This window comes from Herpailurus yagouaroundi, unplaced genomic scaffold (assembly GCF_014898765.1).
Source record: "Herpailurus yagouaroundi ecotype Mexico unplaced genomic scaffold, PumYag 67641, whole genome shotgun sequence".
NCBI classification, from domain to species: Eukaryota; Metazoa; Chordata; class Mammalia; order Carnivora; family Felidae; genus Herpailurus; species Herpailurus yagouaroundi.
The window spans coordinates 8,571,707-8,598,351 of NW_024420442.1; the positions used below are offsets into that span (position 1 = coordinate 8,571,707).

At 37.4% G+C, this 26,645-nt stretch overlaps 1 pseudogene; it reads right to left on the reverse strand.

Moving 5' to 3' along the window:
• Positions 1-1,170: 1,170 nt before the first annotated feature.
• LOC121025443 (28S ribosomal protein S25, mitochondrial-like) lies at positions 1,171-1,972 on the reverse strand (annotated as a pseudogene).
• Positions 1,973-26,645: the final 24,673 nt, after the last annotated feature.

The following is a 26,645-nucleotide window of genomic DNA, read 5'->3' on the forward strand; positions in this document are numbered from 1 at the left end:
TGGGTGGAGGCTACAGAGGTTGTAGGTCAGGATTCTATTTTCATATATGGTCTAGTCATGGTTTGTGTATTCATTCAGTCTCTCATTGTCAAACATTATTATCACTCATGTTCAACACTTTTGTGAGTACCTACTATGTTCCAGGCAGTGCTTTAGGTACCAGCAAGAGACAATGACCAACACAGGAAAAAACAAAAATCCCTGGCCTCACAGGAAAAAACAAAAATCCCTGCCCTCGGAAAGATTATATCTTTTTTAATTTTTTAATTTAAATTCAAGTTAGTTAACATACAGTGTAGTATTGGTTTCAGGATAGAACCCAGTGATACATAAATTTCATATATGAATGCTCATCCCAACAACTTCCCCCCTTAAAGCCCATCACCCATTTAGCCCATCCCTCCACCCACTTCCCCCCAGCAACCCTCATTTTGTTCTCTGTATTTAAGAGTCCTTTATTGTTTCCCTCCCTCTCTGTTTTTATCTTACTTTTCCTACTAGTTTCAAATAGAACAGACAAACAAGGTTATACTGAGAAAGGTGACACTGAAAAATAGAGTTGAGAAAAAAAGAATTCCTGGAAAAAAGCATTCCAGGAAGAAGGAACAGTGAGTTTACAGATTCTGAGGCTATGATATGCTAATGTATTTTATGATAACATGAAGGCCATGTGGCCTGAATAAATAAGGGGGAATAGTAGAAGGAGATGTGATCAGGGAGGGAAATTAATATATATATATAACAGAAATAGAAATAAAATTTAAATTTTATAAATAAAATATATAGTTATATATAACTATGCAGTTAAAAACAAATATAAATAAAATATAAAAATTTATATAATTACAATCTATTATATATAAACACTAATTCTAAATACATTTGGTGAGAATAATTAGGCTGTTTTCATGCCTCAAGCATCCAATTTACCTCTATTTGTTTAGGTTAAAGAAAGAAAATTCTGATTCACTCACATAAGTAGATTAAATAACAGACTTTTTTAAAATAACATGTCTTACAACCTTAGTATTGGTTTCAACTGATTTGATTTTTGTCTCCTAAGTATTTAAGTTAGATAAGAAAGAAATAAAAATTTTAATAAATACTGAAACCAATATGATGTAATACTTATTTTCTTTTTTTCCTTTCTTTCTTTCCTTTTTTTTTTTTTTATTTGAGATCAGGAGGCATTTTATTGACCTGATGGATAGGATATTCATCTACTTGCTCCACTGTAGATACTCCACCTACCCTCCCATGTCCTTTCACACAAGTGAATGAAGGGGGCCCTCTTATGGCAAAGACATTTTCAGTGTTCCTCCAGGGACAGAACCAGGGACTTCCCTGAGTGTATTCTGAGACCTGGGCTCTGGCTTTCAGTGTTGTTTTGTATTTCTCTGTCATCTCCTTATGTAGGGGCACCAGGTCCAGGAAGGGGACCTGCCCTTCCACCTCACAGATGTAGGCCCCCAGGCAGTACTTTCAGGGGCCAAAGTGAGTCGGGTGAGAAAGCTGCTTTTTCTGTTCCTCTTTATCAAGGGTTTCTTTGTTCTTCCCCAATATTTTTTGATATGCTCCATGAAATCCTTATTACCCTTGGTCTTCACATCCGCGAGGACCTGCTACCCGGAATCCAGATAGAACTGCAGGAAGGGGGACAGTCTCATTCTTAAACACCATGATCTGCTCTCAAGGGTTTTTGTACTGGATTTGAGATATGTTGAAAAACACAAATTTCCTGGCCTCCTCGCCCAGCTCCCCATGCGTCTTGTAGTTCACAGTCATGACCTTCACTGACTTTGAACACTATGCTACCTGGCTCAGGTACTGCAGGGTGCAGTGGATCAGGAAGCAGCCCTTCCTGGGCATGGCGCTGGAGGTGTCGAGCCGCGGATCTAGCAGCAAGGAGAGACCCAGAACTGCAGACGCAGCCGACCCAGCGGACCTCACACCGCTTTGCTTCACCGCTGGTTTCCACTTCCTGCACAGATGCAGAGGAGATGCCTCCGGTGGCAGGCAGCCACTACTAGTGAATTAAACATGTGCTGAGCAGATGTTTCTGTGCTTTGCTGAGCATTTAATTGAGTGTGGCTTAGATACTCTATAGTCATAGATTGGCTTATATAATTTACTTTCATAATTGTAGATCAGACATTTTTTAAAGACCAGTTCAGCTCTGTAAACTTCTTAATCAATGGCACACTTACAAAATTTTCATGTATCTTCTAGAAATGTCAGGAACTCTTTTATTCTCAGTTCTGCGTAAAAAATGTGGCAATTTGACAACCCAAGTAAATGGGAGAGGGGTCTCAACAAGAAGTCAACATTTGATATATTACATATTGGACTGTGCGTTTTCCATTTATTGGTAAATTCATTAAGGCAAATAAAGACCACATTTAGGTCAACCATTTCTGGAATCTCTAAGCACTGTCAATCGCAGTGAATTACTACTGAATTAGCATAGGTATTCATAGAAACTTTTATGGCTTTGATTTGGAATATATAAACCAATGAATAATTTAAGCTTAAATATCAACTTTTACCTGAATATAACACATAGAATAATAGAAAATATCAACTTTCACCTGAGTACAACACATATAGTAATAGAAAATGGGGTTTACATTCAATTATCATTTTGATGGTCCTCTACCTCCTAGGTCTAATTTTATAATCTGGGAAGAAAGTGACTCTCTTTATTAGGATACTGACATGTATTTCTACTGATATGTATATAGTAGACAATAAAATGACAGAATCTGTCAATCAAAGCTTGCAATGTGTTAATTTTGTTTCTTTCTGTTTCCTGCATCAATGTGATTTTATGTCATTGAAGATGTGTTTTAAAGTGTTTTTAAGGTATTTGCCACAGTACACTTTAATCAGTGATGAGCCATAGTCTTCCATTTTTTTTTCTAAATTATTTTGTTTGGTGTGTGTGTGTGTGTGTGTGTGTGTGTGTGTAAGAACACAACCCACCAGTCTTGCTTTTTTATGGATGTAGAAGGTGCACTAAACCATCATATTTAAATATGTTTTGCTAATTGGCCATCCCTTTCATTTATATAATAGTAAAGGAAGAACAATAAACAAGTCATTTTACTAACACAAGCATTTAATTTTCAATCAAGACACTAAAGTATGGTTTTAAAAGTACCCTTGAAATACAATCTCATTGCTTATTGAATAAACTATTATTAAAAGGAGATAGGCACTAATTAACTAAATAATGCTAGAAAGAAGCTGAATCCGGGCAATGGCAGTCAAAAAGAATTAACATGAAGCCAAAATGAAGAGATTTCAGATCCATTCAGACTTGTGTTTCATAGGCTTTGGAACTTTGGAAAATCAGTCATATCCTATTCAATAGTTTGATTGATTCTTGTAGACAATAATTAAAAAGGAATATTATGTAGCAGTTGTGTTAACACAATCATGTGATATTTACTGTCATTGAAATAGGTGGACTTTGTACTATATACTCCCTAGAATCTGATTCATCTTTGAACACTATGACCACAAGACTAGAAATTGCTACCAGTTAGGAGTTTGAATGGAAACTATTTTTTTCCAGAGATATGACATCCACTCTTACCAACTGTACTTTTTCTCTGAGACCCATAACTATGCTTAAGAAGAAGTGAGATAAGTCAGAGAAAGACAACATTGTTTGAACTTACTTACATGTGGAATCTAAAAAGGGTGTATTAAAAAAAAAAGAGTAAAATGGTAGTTACCGGAGGCCAAGGGTGGGTGGGGGAATAGGAGAGATGTTTAAGAGTATAGACTTGCAACTAGTAAATAAGTCCTAGAGATCTAATGCATAGCATAGTGATTATAGACAACAATACTGTATTATGAATATCAAACTTAATAAGATACTTAGATTGTAATTATGGTCACAAAAAAAATGATAATTATGTGACATGATAGAGGTGTTAGCTAATGACAATAGTGGCAATCATATTGCAATATATAAATGTATCAAATGAACATGTAGTACACCTTAAGCTTATACAATATTATGTATCAAATATAATTCAATTTTTAAAAGTGGATAAGCATACGTACATACTTAGCAAATTTCAAAGAAATAGAATGCCTATGCATAGACATGGGCCTTCTGACATAAAAGTGTTATCAATGAGATTTTATGAGGAAATCATCTAATTTTAAAAATGTCTCTCTACAGTCACACATATGCATTAAACACCAATCCTAACATTTTTTAATAATAATTGAGTTGCCACCTTCTCTTTATATACTCAAGAATTTGGCCAACTTGATCTGGCCTTCTCCTATTAGATTTTACAATGTCACTTGGCCTCTTTTTATATATAGAAAATATTTTCAGGGACATGGCCTACATATAGAAAGAAACCAAGTGACAAGTGCAAACAGATATATATATATATATATATATATATATATATATATTCTACTGTCAAGACAGAAAGCAACACAAAAACATCAGTTTTCCTATGACTATCACCTAACATAGGAAGTTCCAATTCTACTTGCATCAGCAATTATGTTACAACTCTTTAATGGTCACCAATATTTTAGTGATTGGTTTTAATCAAGCCAAATGTTTTTTGACGCCATACGTGAAGGGCAATATAGTTTAGTGGTTTTAGAACATGGGGTCTAAAGTCATTTAGCTTTAATTTATAGCTCGACTCTGCCACTTACAGACCATGTGACCCTGGGCAAGTTAAATAACGTTTCTATGTCCCACATTCCTTGTCTATGATAAGGTACTGATAATAGAATTCTTATGAGAATTAAAGGAGTTAACATATGTGCAATGTTTAACACATAGCCTGACATATACTAAACACTACATATAAGTTTTAAATGTTAACATTGTTTTGCACATATTTTGAATATAGAACTTTCATAGTAATTGGTTCATTTTTAAAGTAAGACCTGTATCAAAGGTATTTTCAACATAGATCTTGAAAAGTCTGCAAAGATCACAAGTGGAGGCTCCTTCCTGCATTCAGGTAAGCGAAGATTTATTTCTGTTGATGTTTTGCTTAAAGTTCTTCAGTGGTATGGCCTTATGACCTGAGGAGGTAGAACCTGGGTTTCTCACTTCTCAATAAAGGGACTCCTTCTTACACACTACATGGAAAGTGGGTGTAATCTGGGTTGGCACTAAACTCCCATCTGGGAAACAATCCTGGAAATAGAAGGTATAGCCAGAGCAATAAAAATGACATATCTGTTGTTTTACTTTCATAGTCATTAGAGGTGAAAATTCAAGCATAAAAGTAAATTTTCTGCCACTACAACAGTTTCGGATTCTATTTCTTGTCATAAAACTAATTAGGAATGGCAAAGAGCTGAGCCAGGATTTTTAGAGGAGAGTGAAAAAGATAAAGTTTGGTTCTTTTTGTTACCTATAAATTTGGGAACATTCTCCATTCGATTTATTGTCAAGCAACTGACAAATATATATTTCTTCTAAAGTTTTTAGGTTTTTCTCTTCCTATTTTTCCAGTTTTATTGAGAAATGATTGACATATGTCACTGTATAAGTTTAAGGAATATAGCATGATGATTTGATTTACATATGTTGTGAATGATTACCACAATAGACTCAGCTAACCTCCATCTTCTCATATAGATACAATAAAAAGAAAAGAAACAAAAAAGAAAAAAGATAAAAATGTATCCTTATGAGGAGAACTCATAGGAATTACTCCCTTAATTTTCTTATATATCATACAGCAGTGTTAGCTATAGTCATCATGTTGTACATTCTATCCCTAGGGCTTATCTTGTAACTGCAAGTTTATATCTTTTGACCACCTTCCTCCAATATCCACCCCTCACATTCCATCTCTAGTGACTACAAGCCTGATCTCTTTTTTTATGAGTTTCATTTTTTTATATTCCACACATGAGATCATACAATATTTATTATCTTTCTCTGTCTGAATTATTTCACTTAACATAATGCCTTGGAAGTCTATCCATGTTGTTACAAATGATAGGATGTTTTAGTTTTTTAAGGCTGAATAATATTCCATTGTATATATATGCCATGACTTCTTTATCCTTTCATCCACTGATAGACACTTAGATTGTTTCAATGTCTTTGCTATTGTAAATAACGCTGCTGTGAATGTAGGGGTACAGAAATCTTTTCAAGTTAGTGTTTTCATTTCCTTAGGATGCCCAAAAGTGGAATTGCTGAATCATACGGTAGTTCTGTTTTTTTATTTTTTCAGGATCTACTATACTATTTTCCATTTTACAATCTCACAAACAGTGCACAAGGATTCCTTTTGCTCCACATCTACACTAGCATTTGTTATCTCTTGTCTTGATGATGACTATTCTAAAATGTGAGGTGATATTTCATTATGGTTTTTTTTGTGTGTGTGTTTCCCTAATGACTAGTACACATACCTGTTGCCTTTTCACATCTCTTGTTTGAATAAATGTCTATTTAGGTCCTTTGCCCATTTTTTGATTGAGTTATTTGTTTTTCTTTCTTTTTCTTTCTGTTATTTCTTCTTTTTTCTGCTAATGTATGAGTTTTTTCTGAATTGTATGAGTTCTTTATATTCTCTGGACATTAACCATTTATCACATATATCACTTGAAAACATTTTTTCCCATTCCATAGGTTGTCTTTTCACTTTGTTGATATGTTTCTTTTGCTGTGCAGAAGCTTTTTAGTTTGATGTGGCCCCACTTGTTTATTTTTTATTTTGTTGCTTGTGCTTTAGGTGTCATATCCAAAAAAGAATTACCAAAACCTGTGTCAAAAAACTTTTTTCCTATGTTTTCTTCTAGGAGTTTCATGGTTTCAGGTACTACATTTAAGTCTTTAATCCATTTTCAGTTAATTTTTGTGAGCAGTATAATATGTGGGCCGAGCTTCATTCTTTTACATATGAATATCCAGTTATCCCAGAACGATTTATTGAAAAGATTTTTTCTTCATAGAGTATTATTGGCTCTGTTGCCAAATGTTAGTTGGTTTACATGCTTGGGTTTATTTCTCTGGGTTCTCAATTCTGTTTGATTGGTCTGTCTGTTTTTATGCCAGTGCCATACTATTTTGATGACTATAGGTTTACAGTATAGCTTGAAATCAGGAACCGTGGTGCCTCCTACTTCATTCTTTATGAGGATTTATTTGGGTATTTGGACACTTTTGTGGTTCCATATAAATTTTAAGAGTTTTTTAGGGGTTCCTGGGTGGCTCAGTCAGTTAAGCGTCTGACTTCAGCCTAGGTCCTGATCTTGTGATTCGTGGGTTCAGGCCCTGCGTTGGGCTCTGTGCTGACAGCTCAGAGCCTGGAGCCTGCTTCATATCGTCTCTCCCTCTCTTTCTGTCCCTCCCCTGCTAGTGCTCTGTCTCTCAAAAATAAATAAATGTTAAAAATTTTTAATTTTAAGAGTTTTTTCTACATCTGTAAAATATGCCATTGGAATTTTGATAGGGATTAAGTTGAATCTTTGAATGGCTTTTGGTAGTATTGACATTTTGACAATATTAATTCTTCCAATCCAAGAAGTCAGGATACCTCTCCATTTGTGTATTTTTTATTTCTTTCATCAGTGTCTTGTGGCTTTCAAAGTAGAAATCTTTCATCTGCTTAGTTAAATGTATTCCTGAGCATTTTATTGTTTTTGATGCTATTGTAAAAGGTGTCAATTTATCTCTTTTTTAAAAAATTCATTGTAAGTGTATAGAAACACTTCTAATTTTTGTATGTTAATTTTATATCCAGAAACTTTAATCAATTCATTTGTTAGATCCAATAGGTTTTTCTACATAAAAAATCATATCATCTGCAAATAGAGAACCCCTATTACTATGTTGAATAAGGTGGTGATAATGAGCACCCGTATCTTATTCCTGATCTTAGAGGAAAAGCTTTCAACCCTTCATCATTGAGTATAATGTTAGGTATTGGCTTGTCATATATAGCCTTTATTATGTTGAAATAGTTTCCTTTTATGCCTAATTTGATAAGAGGTTTTATCATGAATATCTTTTGAATTTTGTCAAATGCTTTTTCTACATCTGTTGACAAATATTTTAAACACTATATCTAAACCAAAGTGGTAAGCTCTACTGAAATAAACATCTTCCTCTTTAATATAGTTTCCTAATTCCCTAGTGCTTTCTAAAACCATTTTTTTCCGTTAGCAGATGTGCAGTAGTGCTTAAGTGACATTAAGTTTAAAAAAATATGTAACTAAGACCATGCCATAAAGCCTCTATAAAACACCAAGTTCTGGGGCACCTGGGTGGCTCAGTCAGTTCCAGGTGTGACTTCGGCTCAGGTCATGATCTCACAGTTTGTGAGTTTGAGTCCCGCGTTGGGCTCTGAGCTGACAGCTCAGAGACTGGACCCTGCTTCGGGTTCTGTGTCTCCCTCACTCTTTGCCCCTCCCCTGCCTGTGCTCTCTCTTCTCTCTCAAAAAAACCCCCACAAAGTTCAACATTGCAGAGGATAACCTTTACTCTTATGAAAATGGTACTTCAAGGAGGCTTTCTGAAATATACATCCTTTGAGATATATTTCACCAGATACTTTAATTGACTCTTTTACACTTAAAAGTCTGTTTTGAAGCAAAGGACCTCTCTTTGATAGACATCTATTATTCCCATTTTTACTTTTGGTTTGACTATGCTACTCAGGGCAAATCCTAGAAAACATAACACAATAGGTAATTGTTCATCTTTATACTTTCACTCTCCTTCCTGAGTTGTATTGACTTTTTTTTTGCACTCCACTAAAGTATAATGATCCTGACATGGAAAAAAAGGATAAAATATACCTAAATCAACTAAGCCTTACCAAATTATGTGTCATCTTACCTCAGAACATGTGCTATATGTAAATGTGGCATATGCTGGTGGTAATACTGAACTGAAGATCCAAGATTTTCAAGTGATAGCGTTTAGGGTATTATGATATAAATCTGATTAAATATGCCATTATTGTTAGATTAAGAAGTTTCCACAGCCATAATGAACTAGGATTTCAGGCATCTTTTGTAGAAAACCTTATATACTATCCTTATGTAATATCCTGGCCATCATATTGTTTTATAAATAATAGTTGTTCTGTAGTGATTTATTATACATAAATCAAATGGAATTATAATGTAGAAAAATGTGAAAACAGATAGAATTTGTATCTGGAGGGTCATCTCTAGTGGAGAACTATAGGACTCGAATATTGGACTTAATCATTTCCATTTTACCGAAATTGTAATTAAGACAAAGAATGTAGATAATCTTATAAAATTTGTGGATGACATAGCTTGACAGAATACTAATATACAGCTAAGATTCAATAGAAAAATCTGACAGGCTAAAATGATAAATCAAAACTATAGTGATGGATTCTACTAGGTTGTAAAAATTAACTGCAAAAGTATAGGAGAATGATGAAATTCTTTAGGAGTTGCTTATGTAAAATATATGTTTATATTGACTCAGAGTGAATGCAGGAAGCATGTATTGTTGCTTTGAAAATAGTAAGGGGCACCTGGGTGGCTCAGTCAGTTCAGCATCTGACTCTTGATTTTTGCATAGGTCATGATCTCATGGTTCATGAGTTCTAGCCCCACATTGGGCTCTAAGCAGAGCCTGCTTGGAATTCTCTCTCTTTCTCTCTCTCTCGCTCTCTCCCTCCCTCCCTCTAACTCTCTCTCTCTCAAAATACATAGGTAAACATAAAACAGAAAATAGTGAAGTATTAGTCTGCATTCACATAGTGGAAGGTCCACAATAAAAATAGTTCATCTTCTTTCACTGGTCAGACGACACAGTTAATGTCGGGGAGAAATGCCTTTTAAATTTTTTTACACTTTAATTCCAGTATAGCTAACATACAGTGTTATATTACTTTCACATATAAAATATAGTGATTCAACAATTCCATACATCACCCAGCGCTCATGACAATGTCTTTTAAAAGTGACATGGTTGGGAAGGAATTAAGATGGCAGAGAAGTAGTACTCTGGACTTTCCTCATCCCTCAATCACAGCTGTATTGAGGTCAAATTACTTGGAACACCCAGGAAATCTATCTGTGGAGCGGTAGAAGGATCTCCACAGTTGGAGGAAGACAACTTGGCAAGTGCAAAGTGTGAGACCACAGAGGGGAAGGAACCTTTTCTGTGGAGAGACCAAAGGGAGAGAAAAAGAGATGTGTTAAGATAGTGTGGCATCAAGTAAGCACAAGAGGAAAACTTATCTGGACCATGTACTGGGGATTAAGACTTACTGAGTGTCCCATTTCTTTTTTGCAAGCAGCATTTGGAGCTCAAACTCTGAGGTTTTGGAAGTGAGCAAATTTCTCCAGAGAAGAGCTGTGCATGTGCTCCTGGGGAGGAGGGAACTGGCTCCAGAGTGCATAGCATGGTGTAGAGATCTTTGAGGTGCACTGGAAGAGAATAGTCCCCTTCCTGGAGTGCTTTTGGAAGAGGGTTTATTGCCTCCCCAAGGACAAAAGACCCTGCAGATGCCAGCCAAAGGCCTTTCGTCAGCAGGGGGGATAGGCTGTACTCCAGAGGAAGGGAGAAGTCCATGTTATGCTGGGTCCTTTAAGACTTTGGGTTTGGAATACCAACTGTGTACCAAAGGAAAAAAAATGCTCAAGAGTTGTGGTGCAGGGAAAGCTGACTGCCCTCCCTATTCTGTGAGAGCTGCCTAAACAGGGGGGTGTTGAGATCTCCAGTTTGGGGAAGAGAGATTGGAGAGGTGGCATTTTCCCACCAAACAGCAACATGGTGGGATCCCAGAGAGCAATACAGCAACCTTCAGTGGAGGAAGGACCCATTTACACCAAACCCTGCCCCTCTGTGCCTGACAACTGCATATTAACTGGAGAAATACTGACTCTGAGCCAATGCAGCTGGCTTGTCCTCCAGATCAGCACAGCCAGCACCCACCAGACAACAGACAATTGTTTTTTTTTAATTTTTTTGTTCTTTTGGAATCAGACTGATAGTTTCATATTTGTTTTTTGTCATTTCCTTTTCTTTCTTTTTTTTAAATCATGTTTTATTATTCTTTACCCTTCTTTTTTCTTCTGCCTTTTTTTTCTTTTTTCTTTTCCTTTCTTTTTCCTTGGAATATTCTTTATAATTGTTTGATTCTCTGTTTTATTTTTTGTTGTTCCTTTTCCATTTCTCTTTTTATAGGATCAGGCTTCCCCACCTTATTTTTCAGGGTTACTTCAACAAACAAATCAAAGCACACCTAATTAAAAGTCCAAGCACTCCAGCACTGCAAGCAATGAGGAGCTCTGCAGAGGAGTAACCAGTGGGAAAGAGCAGCTAAAATGCAAAGCAGACACCAGAAACACTTCCTGCAGTGCCAGGGCTTGGACAGTGTAAGACCCCTTCTTAATACAGAAGTATTCTCAGGTGCAGGAAACATAAGCTTTTAGAACACACAAAAGACAGAAACTTAGCCAAAATAACAAGACAGAGGAATTCTCCCCAAAAGAAAGGTCAAGATGAAATTACAGCCAGGGACTTGCTCAAAGCATATTTAAGCAATATATCTGAATAAGAATTTATAACAACAGTCATAAGAATACTATCTGGGCTTGGGGCGCCTGGGTGGCGCAGTCGATTAAGCGTCCGACTTCAGCCAGGTCACGATCTCGCGGTCCGAGAGTTCGAGCCCCGTGTCGGGCTCTGGGATGATGGCTCAGAGCCTGGAGCCTGTTTCCGATTCTGTGTCTCCCTCTCTCTCTGCCCCTCCCCCGTTCATGCTCTGTCTCTCTCTGTCCCAAAAATAAATTTAAAAAAACGTGGAAAAAAAAATACTATCTGGGCTTGAAAAAAGCATAGAAGACATCAGAGAAACCATTGCTGCAGAGATCAAACACCTAAGAAGTAGTCATGATGAATTTAAAAGTGATATAACTGAGATGCAAAATAAACTGGATACAGTGATAGAGAGGACTGAGGAAACAGGAGAAAATACGTGAAATAGAAGATAAAATGATGGAAAATAATGAAGCTGAAAAAAATAATGAAAGGAAATTACTAGATCGTGAGGGGTCTTAGAGAACTACGTTATTCTATGAAACGAAACAATATCTATATCATAGGTGTCTTAGAAGAAAAGCAAGAAAAAGGGGCAGAGGGTTTGTTTGAACAAATTAAAGGTGAGAACTTGCCTAATCTGGGGAAGGAAACAGGCATCCAAGCCCAAAAGGCACAGAGAACTCCCTTCAAAATCAACATGAACAGGTCACCACAACATGTCATAGTGAAACTGGCAAAATACAAAGGTAAAGAGAATTCTGAAAGCAGCTAGGAAAAAAAGGTCCTTAACCTATAAGGTTAGATACATAAGTTTAGTAGCAGATAAATCCTCTGAAACTTGGCTGTCCAGAAGGGAGTGGCAGGAAATATTCAATTTGCTGAATAAGAAAAAGATGCAACCAAGAATCCTTTACCTAGCAAGGCTGTCATTCAGAATAGAAGGAGATATAATGAGTTTCCCAGAGAAACATAAACTAAAGGAGTTCATGACCACTAAATCAGCCCTGCAAAAAAATTTTAAGGGAGTCTCTCTGACTGGAGAAAAAAAAAAAGAAGACCAAAGCAGCAAAGGCTACAAAGGACCAGCGAACATCACCAGAAACTCCAACTCTACAGGTAACACAATGGCACTAAATTCATACCTTTCAATAATCACTCTGAGTGTAAATGGATGAAATGTTCCAATCAAAAGACACAGCATATCAGAATGGATTAAAAAAAAAACCACCAAGATCCATCTATATACTGACTACAAGGGACTCATTTTAGACTTAAAGAAACCTACAGACTGAAAGTGAGGGGATGGAGAACCACCCACCATGCTAATGGAGGTCAAGAGAAAGCTGGAGTAGCCATAATTATGTCAGGCAAACTAGATTTTAAAACAAAGACTGTAACAAGAGAGGAAGAAGGGCATTATATCATAGTTAAGGGGTCTATCAATCAAGAAGATGTAACAATTATAAATATATATACCCCCAATTGAAAGCACCCAAATATATAAATCAACTAATCACAAACATAAATAAACTAATTGATAATAATACCATAATAGTGGGAAACTTTAATATCCCACTTAAAGCAATGGACAGATAATCAAAGCAGAAAACCAACAAGGAAACAATGGCTTTGAATGACACACTGGACCGGATGGACTTAACAGATATATTCAGAACATTTAATCCTAAAGAAGCAGTATACATATTCTTCTCGGGTGCACATGAAACATTCTCCAGAATAAACCACATTCTGAGTCACAAATCAGGCCTCAACATGTACAAAATGATTAAAATCATGCTATGCATATATTCAGACCAGAACACTATGAAACTTGAAATCAACCACAAGAAAAAATTTGGAAAGCCCTCAAATACATGGAGGTTAAAAACAACCTACTAAAGAATGAATGGGTTAACCAGGAAATTAAAGAGGAAATTAAAAAAAATACATGGAAACAAATGAAAATGAAAACATGACAGTACAAATCCTTTAGGATGCAGCAAAGGCAGTCCTAAGAGGAAAGTACATTGCAATTCAGGCTTATATGAAGAAGCAAAAGAAAGAAAACTAGATGGAGAGGGAAGATGGCGGCGTAGGAGGACGCTGGGCTCACCGCGCTTCCTGCTGATCACTTAGATTCCACCTACACCTGCCTAAATAACCCAGAAAACCGCCAGAGGATTAGCAGAACGGAGTCGCAGAGCCAAGCGCAGACGAGAGGCCCACAGAAGAGGGTAGGAAGGGCGGCGAGGCGGTGCGCGCTCCACGGACTGGCGGGAGGGAGCCGGGGCGGAGGGGCGGCTCACCGGCCAAGCAGAGCCCCCGAGTCTGGCTTGCAAAAAGCGGAGGGGCCTGACAGACTGTGTTCCGACAGCAAGCGCGACTTAGCATCTGGGAAGTCATAAGTTAACAGCTGTGCTCAGAAAGCGGGAAGGCTGGAGGACAAAGGGAAGGAGAGCTGCTGAGCCCCCTGACGACAGAGCTCAGTTTGGTGGGGAACAAAGGTGCTCGCCAGCGCCATCTCCCCCGCCCATCCCCCAGCCAAAATCCCAAAGAGAACCAGTTCCTGCCAGGGAACTTGCTCGCTCCGCGCAAACACCCAACTCTGCCCTTCTGCAGAGCCAAACCTCCGGCAGCGGATCTGACTCCCTCCTGCAGCCACAGGGCCCCTCCTGAAGTGGATCACCTAAGGAGAAGCAAGCTAAGCCCGCCCCTCCTGCCCCTGTGCACCTTGCCTACCCACCCCAGCTAAGACGCCAGATCCCCAGCACCACAAGCCTGGCAGTGTGCAAGTAGCCCAGACAGTCCACCCCACCCCACAGTGAATCCCGCCCCTAGGAGAGGGGAAGAGAAGGCACATACCAGTCTGACTGTGGCCCCAGCGGTGGGCTGGGGGCAGACATCAGGTCTGACTGCGGCTCCGCCCACCAACTCCAGTTATACACCACAGCACAGGGGAAGTGCCCTGCAGGTCCTCACCACGCCAGGGACTATCCAAAATGACCAAGCGGAAGAATTCCCCTCAGAAGAATCTCCAGGAAATAACAACAGCTAATGAGCTGATCAAAAAGGATTTAAATAATATAACAGAAAGTGAATTTAGAATAATAGTCATAAAATTAATCGCTGGGCTTGAAAACAGTATGCTGACAGCAGAGAATCTCTTGCTGCAGACATCAAGGGACTAAGGAACAGTCACGAGGAGTTGAAAAACGCTTTAAATGGAATGCATAACAAAATGGAAACCACCACGGCTTGGATTGACGAGGCAGAGGAGAGAATAGGTGAACTAGAAGATAAAGTAATGGAAAAAGAGGAAGCTGAGAAAAAAAGAGATAAAAAAATCCAGGAGTATGAGGGGAAAATTAGAGAACTAAGTGATACACTAAAAAGAAATAATATACGCATAATTGGTATCCCAGAGGAGGAAGAGAGAGGGAAAGGTGCTGAAGGGGTACTTGAAGAAATAATAGCTGAGAACTTCCCTGAACTGGGGAAGGAAAAAGGCATTGAAATCCAAGAGGCACAGAGAACTCCCTTCAGACGTAACTTGAATCGATCTTCTGCACGACATATCATAGTGAAACTGGCAAAATACAAGGATAAAGAGAAAATTCTGAAAGCTGCAAGGGGTAAACGTGCCCTCACATATAAAGGGAGACCTATAAGACTCGTGACTGATCTCTCTTTTGAAACTTGGCAGGCCAGAAAGAATTGGCACGAGATTTTCAGTGTGCTAGACAGAAAAAATATGCAGCCGAGAATCCTTTATCCAGCAAGCCTGTCATTTAGAATAGAAGGAGAGATAAAGGTCTTCCCAAACAAACAAAAACTGAAGGAATTTGTCACCACTAAACCAGCCCTCCAAGAGATCCTAAGGGGGACCCTGTGAGACAAAGTACCAGAGACATCACTACAAGCATAAAACATACAGACATCACAATGACTCTAAACCCATATCTTTCTATAATAACACTGAATGTAAATGGATTAAATGCGCCAACCAAAAGACATAGGGTATCAGAATGGATAAAAAAACAAGACCCATCTATTTGCTGTCTACAAGAGACTCATTTTAGACCTGAGGACACCTTTAGATTGAGAGTGAGGGGATGGAGAACTATTTATCATGCTACTGGAAGCCAAAAGAAAGCTGGAGTAGCCATACTTATATCAGACAAACTAGACTTTCAATTAAAGGCTGTAACAAGAGATGAAGAAGGACATTATATAATAGTGACAGGGTCTATCCATCAGGAAGAGCTAACCATTATAAATGTCTATGCGCCGAATACCGGAGCGCCCAAATATATAAAACAATTACTCATAAACATAAGCAACCTTATTGATAAGAATGTGGTAATTTCAGGGGACTTTAACACCCCACTTACAGAAATGGATAGATCATCTAGACACACGGTCAATAAGAAACAAGGGCCCTGAATGAGACATTGGATCACATGGACTTGACAGATCTATTTAGAACTCTGCATCCCAAAGCAACAGAATATACTTTCTTCTCGAGTGCACATGGAACATTCTCCAAGATAGATCATACACTGGGTCACAAAACAGCCCTTCATAAGTTTACAAGAATTGAAATCATACCATGCATACTTTCAGACCACAATGCTATGAAGCTTGAAATCAACCACAGAAAAAAGTCTGGAAAACCTCCAAAAGCATGGAGGTTAAAGAACACCCTACTAACGAATGAGTGGGTCAACCAGGCATTTCGAGAAGAAATTAAAAAACATATGGAAACAAACGAAAATGAAAATACAACAATCCAAACGCTTTGGGACGCAGCGAAGGCAGTCCTGAGAGGAAAATACATTGCAATCCAGGCCTATCTCAAGAAACAAGAAAAATCCCAAATACAAAATCTAACAGCACACCTAAAGGAAATAGAAGCAGAACAGCAAAGGCAGCCTAAACCCAGCAGAAGAAGAGAATTAATAAAGATCAGAGCAGAAATAAACAATATAGAATCTAAAAAAAACGGTAGAGCAGATCAACGAAACCAAGAGTTGGTTTTTTGAAAAAATAAACAAAATTGACAAACCTCTAGCCAGGCTTCTCAAAAAGAAACGGGAGATGACCCAAATAGATAAAATCATGAATGAAAATGGAATGATAACAACCAATCCCTCAGAGATACAAACAATTTTCAGGGAATACTATGAAACATTATATGCCAACAAATTGGACAACCTGGAAGAAATGGACAAATTCCTGAACACCCACACTCTTCCAAAACTCAATCAGGAGGAAATAGAAAGCTTGAACAGACCCATAACCAGCGAAGAAATTGAATCGGTTATCAAAAATCTCCCAACAAATAAGAGTCCAGGACTAGATGCCTTCCCAGGGGAGTTCTACCAGACGTTTAAAGCAGAGATAATACCTATCCTTCTCAAGCTATTCCAAGAAATAGAAAGGGAAGGAAAACTTCCAGACTCATTCTATGAAGCCAGTATTACTTTGATTCCTGAACCAGACAGAGACCCAGTAAAAAAAGAGAACTACAGGCCAATATCCCTGATGAATATGGATGCAAAAATTCTCAATAAGATACTAGCAAATCGAATTCAACACCATATAAAAAGAATTATTCACCATGATCAAGGGATCCCAGGGATTCATTCCTGGGATGCAGGGCTGGTTCAACATTCACAAATCAATCAACGTGATACATCACATTAAAAAAAAAAAAAGAGAAGAACCATATGATCCTGTCAATCGATGCAGAAAAGGCCTTTGACAAAATCCAGCACCCTTTCTTAATAAAAACCCTTGAGAAAGTCGGGATGGAAGGAACATACTTAAAGATCATAAAAGCCATTTATGAAAAGCCCACAGCTAACATCATCCTCAACGGGGAAAAACTGAGCACTTTTTCCCTGAGATCAGGAACACGACAGGGATGCCCACTCTCACCGCTGTTGTTTAACATAGTGCTGGAAGTTCTAGCATCAGCAATCAGACAACAAAAGGAAATCAAAGGCATCAAAATTGGCAAAGATGAAGTCAAGCTTTCGCTTTTTGCAGATGACATGATATTATACATGGAAAATCCAATAGACTCCACCAAAAGTCTGCTAGAACTGATCCATGAATTCAGCAAAGTTGCAGGATACAAAATCAATGTACAGAAATCAGTTGCATTCTTATACACTAACAATGAAGCAACAGAAAGACAAATAAAGAAACTGATCCCATTCACAATTGCACCAAGAAGCATAAAATACCTAGAAATAAATCTAACCAAAGATGTAAAGGATCTGTATGCTGAAAACTATAGAAAGCTTATGAAGGTAATTGAAGATGATTTAAAGAAATGGAAAGACATCCCCTGCTCATGGATTGGAAGAATAAATATTGTCAAAATGTCAATACTACCCAAAGCTATCTACACATTCAATGCAATCCCAATCAAAATTGCACCAGCATTCTTCTCGAAACTAGAACAAGCAATCCTAAAATTCATATGGAACCACAAAAGGCCCCGAATAGCCAAAGTAATGTTGAAGAAGAAGACCAAAGCAGGAGGCATCCCAATCCCAGACTTTAGCCTCTACTACAAAGCTGTCCTCATCAAGACAGCATGGTATTGGCACAAAAACAGACACATAGACCAATGGAATAGAATAGAAACCCCAGAACTAGACCCACAAACGTATGGCCAACTCATCTTTGACAAAGCAGGAAAGAACATCCAATGGAAAAAAGACAGTCTCTTTAACAAATGGTGCTGGGAGAACTGGACAGCAACATGCAGAAGGTTGAAACTAGACCACTTTCTCACACCATTCACAAAAATAAACTCAAAATGGATAAAGGACCTGAATGTGAGACAGGACACCATCAAAACCTTAGAGGAGAAAGCAGGAAAAGACCTCTCTGACCTCAGCCGTAGCAATCTCTTACTCGACACATCCCCAAAGGCAAGGGAATTAAAAGCAAAAGTGAATTACTGGGACCTTATGAAGATAAAAAGCTTCTGCACAGCAAAGGAAACAACCAACAAAACTAAAAGGCAACCAACGGAATGGGAAAAGATATTTGCAAATGACATATCGGACAAAGGGCTAGTATCCAAAATCTATAAAGAGCTCACCAAACTCCACACCCGAAAAGCAAATAACCCAGTGAAGAAATGGGCAGAAAACATGAATAGACACTTCTCTAAAGAAGACATCCGGATGGCCAACAGGCACATGAAAAGATGTTCAGCGTCGCTCCTTATCAGGGAAATACAAATCAAAACCACACTCAGGTATCACCTCACGCCAGTCAGAGTGGCCAAAATGAACAAATCAGGAGACTATAGATGCTGGAGAGGATGTGGAGAGACGGGAACCCTCTTGCACTGTTGGTGGGAATGCAAATTGGTGCAGCCGCTCTGGAAAGCAGTGTGGAGTTTCCTCAGAAAATTAAAAATAGACCTACCCTATGACCCAGCAATAGCACTGCTAGGAATTTATCCAAGGGACACAGGAGTACTGATGCCTAGGGGCACTTGTACCCCAATGTTCATAGCAGCACTCTCAACAATAGCCAAATTATGGAAAGAGCCTAAATGTCCATCAACTGATGAATGGATAAAGAAATTGTGGTTTATATACACAATGGAATACTACGTGGCAATGAGAAAAAATGAAATATGGCCTTTTGTAGCAACGTGGATGGAACTAGAGAGTGTGATGCTAAGTGAAATAAGCCATACAGAGAAAGACAGATACCATATGGTTTCACTCTTAGGTGGATCCTGAGAAACTTAACAGGAACCCATGGGGGAGGGGAAGGAAAAAAAAAAGAGGTTAGAGTGGGAGAGAGCCAAAGCATAAGAGACTGTTGAGAACTGAGAACAAACTAAGGGTTGATGGGTGGTGGGAGGGAGGAGAGGGTGGGTGATGGGTATTGAGGAGGGCACCTTTTGGGATGAGCACTGGGTGTTGTATGGAAACCAATTTGACAATAAATTTCATATATAAATAAAAAAAATAAAATGAAAAAAAAAAGAAGCAAGAAATCCAAATCACAACCTAACCTTATACTTAAAGGAGCTAGCAAAGGAAGAGCAAATAAAGCCCATACCTAGGAGAAGAAGAGAAATAATAAAGATTAGAACAGAAATAAACAATATAGAAACAAAAATAGAACAGATAAATGAAACTAAAAGCTGGTTTTCTGAAATAATAAACAAAATTAATAATCCCCTATCCAGACTTGTCAAAAAGAAAAGAGAGAGGATCCAAATAGATAAAAACACAAATAAAGAGGAGAGATCACAACCTACACCACTAAAATACAATTACAAGAGAATACTGTGAAAAATTATATGCCAACAAACTGGATAATCTGGAAGAAAAGGACAAATTCCTAGAAACTCACATACAACAAAACAGAAACAGAAATAAATAGAAAATTTGAACAAGCTGATAACCAGCAAAGAAATTGAATCAGTTGCCAAAATCTCTCAACAAATGAGTCCTGGGCCAGATTGCTTCCCAGGGGAATTCTAGCAGACACTTAAAGAAGAGTTAATACCTATTCTTCTCAAACTGTTCCAAAAAATAGAAATGGAAGGAAAGCTTCCAAGCTCATTCTATGAACCCAGCCTTCCAAGCTCATTTTATGAACCCAGCACTACCTTGGTTCCAAAATCAACGTCCCTACTTAAAAAGAGAATTATAAGTAAGATCAATGATGAATCTGGATGCAAAAATTCTCAACAAGATACTAGCAAATCAAATTCAACAGTACTTTAAAAGAATTATTCATCATGATCAAGTGGGATTTATTTCTCAGATGCAGAGTTGGTTCAATATTCGTAAATCAATCTATGAGATACACCACATTAATACAAGAAAGGATAAGAACTACATGATCCTGTCAATAGATGCAGAAAAAGCATTTGACAAAATACAGCATCCTTTCTTGATAAAAACCCATAAGAAAGTAGGGATATAAAGAACATACCTTGGCATCATAAAAGCCATATATGAAAGACCCACAGCTAATATCATCCTCAATAGGAATAGCTGAGACCTTTCTCCCTAAGATCGGGAACACACAAGGATGTCAACTGTCACCACTGGTGCTCAACATAGTATTGGAATTCCTAGACTCAGAAATCAAACAAAAGACATACAAATTGGCAAAGAAGAAGTCAAACTTTCACTTTTTTGCAGATGATGTGATACTCTACATGGGAAACCCAAACAAATTCAGCAAAGTCGCAGGGTATAAAATCAACGTACAGAAATCGGTTGTATTTCTATACAGCATTAATTAATCATCAGAAAGAAAAAAAATCAAGTAATTGAACCTATTTATAATTGTACCCAAAACCATAAGATATCTAGGAATGAACCTAACTAAAGAGGTAAAAGATCTGTATTCTGAAAACTATAAAAACTTTGTGAAAGAAATTGAAGAGCACAAAGAAATGGAAAAACATTCCATGCTTATGGATTGGAAGAGAAAATACTGTTAAAATGTCTGTACTATCCAAAGTAATCTACACATTTAATGCAATGCTTATCAAAATACCACCAGCATTCTTCACAGAGCTAGAATAAACAATCCTAAAATTTGTATGGAACCAGAAAAGACCCTGAATAGCCAAAATAATATTGAAAAAGAAAACCAAAGCTGGAGGCATCACAATTACATACTTTAAGCTGTATCACAAAACTGTTGTCATCTAGACAGTATGGTTCTGGCACAGAAACAGACACATAGATCAATGGAACAGGATAAAGAACCCAGAAATGGACCCACAAATGTATGGCCAACTAATCCTTGACAAAGCAGGGAAGAATATCCAATGGAATAAAGACAGTCTCTTCAGCAAAGAGTGCTGGGAAAACTGGGCAACGACATGAAGAAGAATGAAACTGGACCTTCTTCTTACACCATACACAAAAATGAAGTCATAATGGATGAAAGGCCAAAATGTGAGACAGGAAATTATCAAAATCCTAGAGGAGAAAACACTCAACAACCTCTTTGACCTTGGCCACAGCAAATTCTCACTATACATGTCTCTAGAGGCAAGGGAAAGAAAAGAAAAAAATGAACTACTGGGACCTCATCAAGATAAAATGCTTCTGCATAGCAAAGGAAACAGTTAACAAAACTAAAAGGCAGCCAATGGAATTGGAGAAGATATTTGCAAATGACATATCAGATAAAGGGTTAATATCCAAAATGTATAAATAACTTATCAAACTCAACACCCAAAACACAAATAATCCAGTGAAGAAATGGCAAAAGACATGAATAGACACTTCTCCAAGGAAGACATCTAGGTGGCCAACTGACACATGAAAAAATGCCCCACATCACTCATCATCAGGGAAATACAAATCAAAACCACAATGAGATACGACCTTACACCCCTCAGAATGGCTAACATTAACAACTCAGGCAACAACAGATGTTGGTGAGGATGTGGAGAAAGAGGATCTCTTTTGCATTGTTGGTGGGAATGCAAACTGGTGCAGCCACTCTGGAAAAACAGTGTGGAGGTTCCTCAAAAAATTAAAAATAGATCTACCCTATGACCCAGCAATAGCACTGCTAGGAATTTGCCCAAGGGATATAGGAGTGCTGATGCGTAGGGGCACTTGCACCCCAATGTTTATAGCAGCACTTTCAACAATAGCCAAATTATGAAAAGAGCCTAAATGTTCATCAACTGATGAATGGATAAAGAGGTTGTGGTTTATATATACAATGGAATATGACATGGCAATGAGAAAGAATGAAATATGGCCTTTTGTAGCAATGTGGATGGAACTGAAGAGTGTTATGCTCAGTGAAATAAGTCATACAGAGAAATACAGATACCATATGTTTTCACTCTTATGTGGATCCTGAGAAACTTAACAGAGGACCATGGGGGAGAAGAAGGGGAAAAAAAGTTACAGAGAGGGAAGGAGGAAAACCATAAGAGACTCTTAAAAACTGAGAATAAACTGAGGGTTGATGGGGTATGGGGAGGGAGGGGAAAGTGGGTGATGGGCATTGAGGAGAGCACCTGTTGGGATGAGCACTGGATGTTGTATGGAAACCAATTTGACAATAAATTTCATATTAAAAAATAAAAAAAGAACATTGAATGGCATTTATAATGAGCTATTAATGCAAAAATGATATGTAGGATACAAGGTGTTGATATTCTTATCAGTTGTATAGGAAAAGAATAACTCTTTTGGTACTGTTGAGATTCATTACAGAGGTTTTTGGTTTGATTCATTGCATCATTCTTTATAGTCTACTGATTCTTTGGATTTACATAGTGTTTTCTTGTATGGAAAGCAAACAACAATAATAATTTTAATTCATATCTCCTCATAACTACACCATAAATTAGGAAGGACAATTTTTTATTGTAAGATTTGAAAGAGAGAGGAACTGAGAAACAGAGAATGATTTTGTTTTTCAGGGACACATAGCTATGTGTCATCAGAGGTAGGACAAAAAGCCAGATCTGTTTATTCGAATCTTGTATTTTTTTAAAAAACCAACCAATGTGCCAACATGGTTCTGTTTCCTTAAAGATCACTTATAATCTTTTTTTAAATTATTAAATAAGTTTTTTTATTACAATGAATATTTTAACCTGTTTTCAAGGAGTATCTAGCAATCACGTTGAGGGCTAAAATCTGGAAATTCAATATTAAGGAAATTACATATTTTCTTAATGACAAATGTTTCAGCTATAGAAAGAATGAGATACTAGGGAAAAGAAAGATGAATAAACCTTTCCTTTTTATAAGCATTTCTATAATATCTTATTATACAACTCAGTAAATAACTATTTTTATGAAGTTACAATTATCCTTTGCACTTAATGACCATTTGAGATTATATATTGTAGTTGTAAAATTCTAGGTTTACTTTCAATTCAAAAAAAGAAGGAATCAATGCTACATTTTCCTTACCAATTAAGAAGAGAGGAGTCATTTTTCAAAGTATATAAAGACATAGCATGCATATTTTATAGAACATAAAGGAGATGCTTTTTCTGTCTGTGGAGGTTCTTTCCTAATCAACAAAGGCCAGGTACATTTTTGACACTTTTCAAAAAAGGAAATGACCCACAGCAACATTATTTCCAGCAGAAGATTCCGATTTATTCAATTGGAACTTTCTGTACTTTCTGCTCAAAATGATTTTGGAACAATGGGAAGCCGCTTATCAGGCATTTTTTCTCCTTCATGCTATGCCATTGATTCCAAATGCTAATGTCTTAGCTCCAGCCAGGACTAAAATTGACACGAGTGGTTTCATCCTTTTCTCTTCCCATGGGAATATCATTGCAGGACTCTTCTAATTCTATATAAAGTTACACGTGGAGCCTCAAGAAGTGCTCACAAGTGATTAAAGTGAAAACCTGCTGTTATTCCTTAGGAGGTACCTGCCCTACTTTCTAGGAAAATCTAAAATTAATTTTTAATCAGTGGGTCTGAAAAAGAGATTTTGGTGTACTTAGTGCCCCAAGAAAAAATAGATACAAATTGTCTTGGAAGATAATCACTAATGAAAATAACGAGAACAACATAATAATACAAAATAAAACAATAACAACAAAATAGTAGAAATCATGTTATCAGTCTCCAGAACCACATTTAAGAAATATTTCTCATTTATATTGCACCTATCAGGCCAATGCCTCCCTAGGAGCCTTATGGAGAAAAACAATTTAAATCTAACAACTAAAGTAAAAAGTCTTCAGAAGTGTGATTATATTACCCCTTTCAGAACTCTCAGACTTTCTCCTAATTCTCCTGCCAGAGAAAAATAATGGAAATCATTTTTCCCCTCAAAACACAAACATATTTTGCAACGAGCTTTGAATATTATAATCGATGGCAGTAAAGGGGTAGTATAAAATCATCAGTTTCTCCCCTACACAGGGAGTAAGACTTTGAACCTAGGCAAAGCCAAGTTGATATTTAACCATCTTGTTCTTTTTACATGAAAAAAGTATTGTGTTTTTACATATAGTTAACAATTTTTCATGAACAATAATATTTCATTGATTTCTGACTCTATGTTAGCCTTCAGAACACAAAATAAGATGCCTGCCCTAAAGGCATACAGGGCAAGCAAACACACATTACAAAAGAGCATAAATGCTATGATAGGGAGTAGCACAGGACACCAAAAAAACATTGAGGAGGTTTTGTAATTCCCATTGGGGAAGGGAGAGGGAGAGGTCATATTTTTAAAAGTTTAGATAGATTTTAAGTTGAGGACTTGGCTCACAATGGTTAGGGATAATGCCAGTATCACCCTTACACCTAGACAAAAGGAACCCTCTGCCCCAGATTCAGGACCCTGCCCTAGCCCTACTGTAGCTGCAGCTCTTCCCATGGGGTGAGTGGGTTGCAGAACCTACAGAACCAACTGTGTGTTTACTTGGAATATGTGCCATGTCCTTCTAGGCTGCTCAAGTTACTCAAGACCCTAGAATTCGTTGCTTAAATGGTACTCAGTCTACTTCCATAGTCTAATCAGGACTCTTGACTTTGGCATGTATGGATAAAACTTTGTTTTACAGGCTAGAGTATCCACACTCATACACACATGTGAAAATAAATAAAATAAGTGAGAACAAACAGAGCCCATTTATTCACAGCTTGCTTTAGCAGAGGAGTCAGTTACCTTCACTTCTGTTTGCAATGACTCAAAGGTAAGCAGAGGAGTGGTAAAACTTTATAGTGAAAAAAGGGAAGGTTTCTAGTGTGCTCTGATGGGAGGTTGTTGGTATGAGGAAGTTTTTCTATGTGTTAATTAGAATCAGGGCATCCTAAATGATTGGTTTGGGGAGCATATTTTGCTTTCTCTAATTTGTTCTATATAAAAAGTGGGAGCAGGGGTAAACTTAAGAAAACTGGCAGTTACTAATCAAGTACTAACCATTTGAGGCTGATTGTTGCAGAGGTTATGGTTTGGTTTCCCAGGTTGGTTGCTGCAAAGGCTGTGGATTAGTGTCCTATTGTCATGTATATTCTGGACATTTCCATATACTGTATATATTTAGTCTCTCACACATGAAGTCCCTCAACTGCTGAATGTAGTTGGTAGTGGGAAGATGAACTTGAAAACTTCTCACTCACACTACTGCATTATTGTATGGAATTCCAGGGAGTCCAGAAATTCTTATTTAAGCCTGTCCTTCCAGATCTTTATGCAGGTATATTAACACAAGACAGTAGGTAAAATTTTATTTAAAATTTGATATTTCAGTGTCTTGCTTTGTACATTTTAAATATCTATGCATACGTTATATGAGCTTCCGTGTGTACTTTGGCTTTGGGCCTCACAAGCAATAGGGGCAGTCTAGGCAAATGCACTAGATGCCTCAATTACATTGACTCCTTCCACTGGTTTCTGACTTATGTGGATTCTGGCATGTGGTGCAACCTACAGAATATAATGCTAAAGATAGGGCAAAGATTCTGGCCTAAAAAAAATATATTTTTAGGTATAGTTTTCCAGCAATTGAATAATATAGCATAGCCGTGGAGAGCTGGGAAACCACAGCTATAAAGTATCCATGCAGTTAGGAACAAAATTGACACCATTACTATTAAATTCATTGTTCCAACATTCTGGATGCATTTATTTTATTAATTTAGTTTTATTAGCGTACCAGATTAATTATATAAAACAGGGTATCAGATTAATTATATCACTTTCTTTTCTGAAAAGTCCCTGCTCACTTCCCTATGCTTCCAAAACTAAGTCAAGGCTTATTAGCTATTTGCATGTTATCATCCTGCTTGAGAAAGCCCTGTAATTAGGAATTATTGCCTTGACCCTCACTGCACACGTGCTGTTGTTCACTTGTGTGACTGTTTTGTCATATTCTGTCTGACCTTTATGATCAATCATTGTCCTCCAACACAGCTAGCTAATTTGTGGTTGGTATTCACTGCTTTGAACAAATTGGCAAGCTGGAATTGATTGCTTTGTTATTAATTTATCTAGTTTACAGCATAAAGGTATACAATTTAGGATTAAAACCTTAGTGCAAAATTTAGGCCATGTAAATATAATCTAACCCCATGTATTC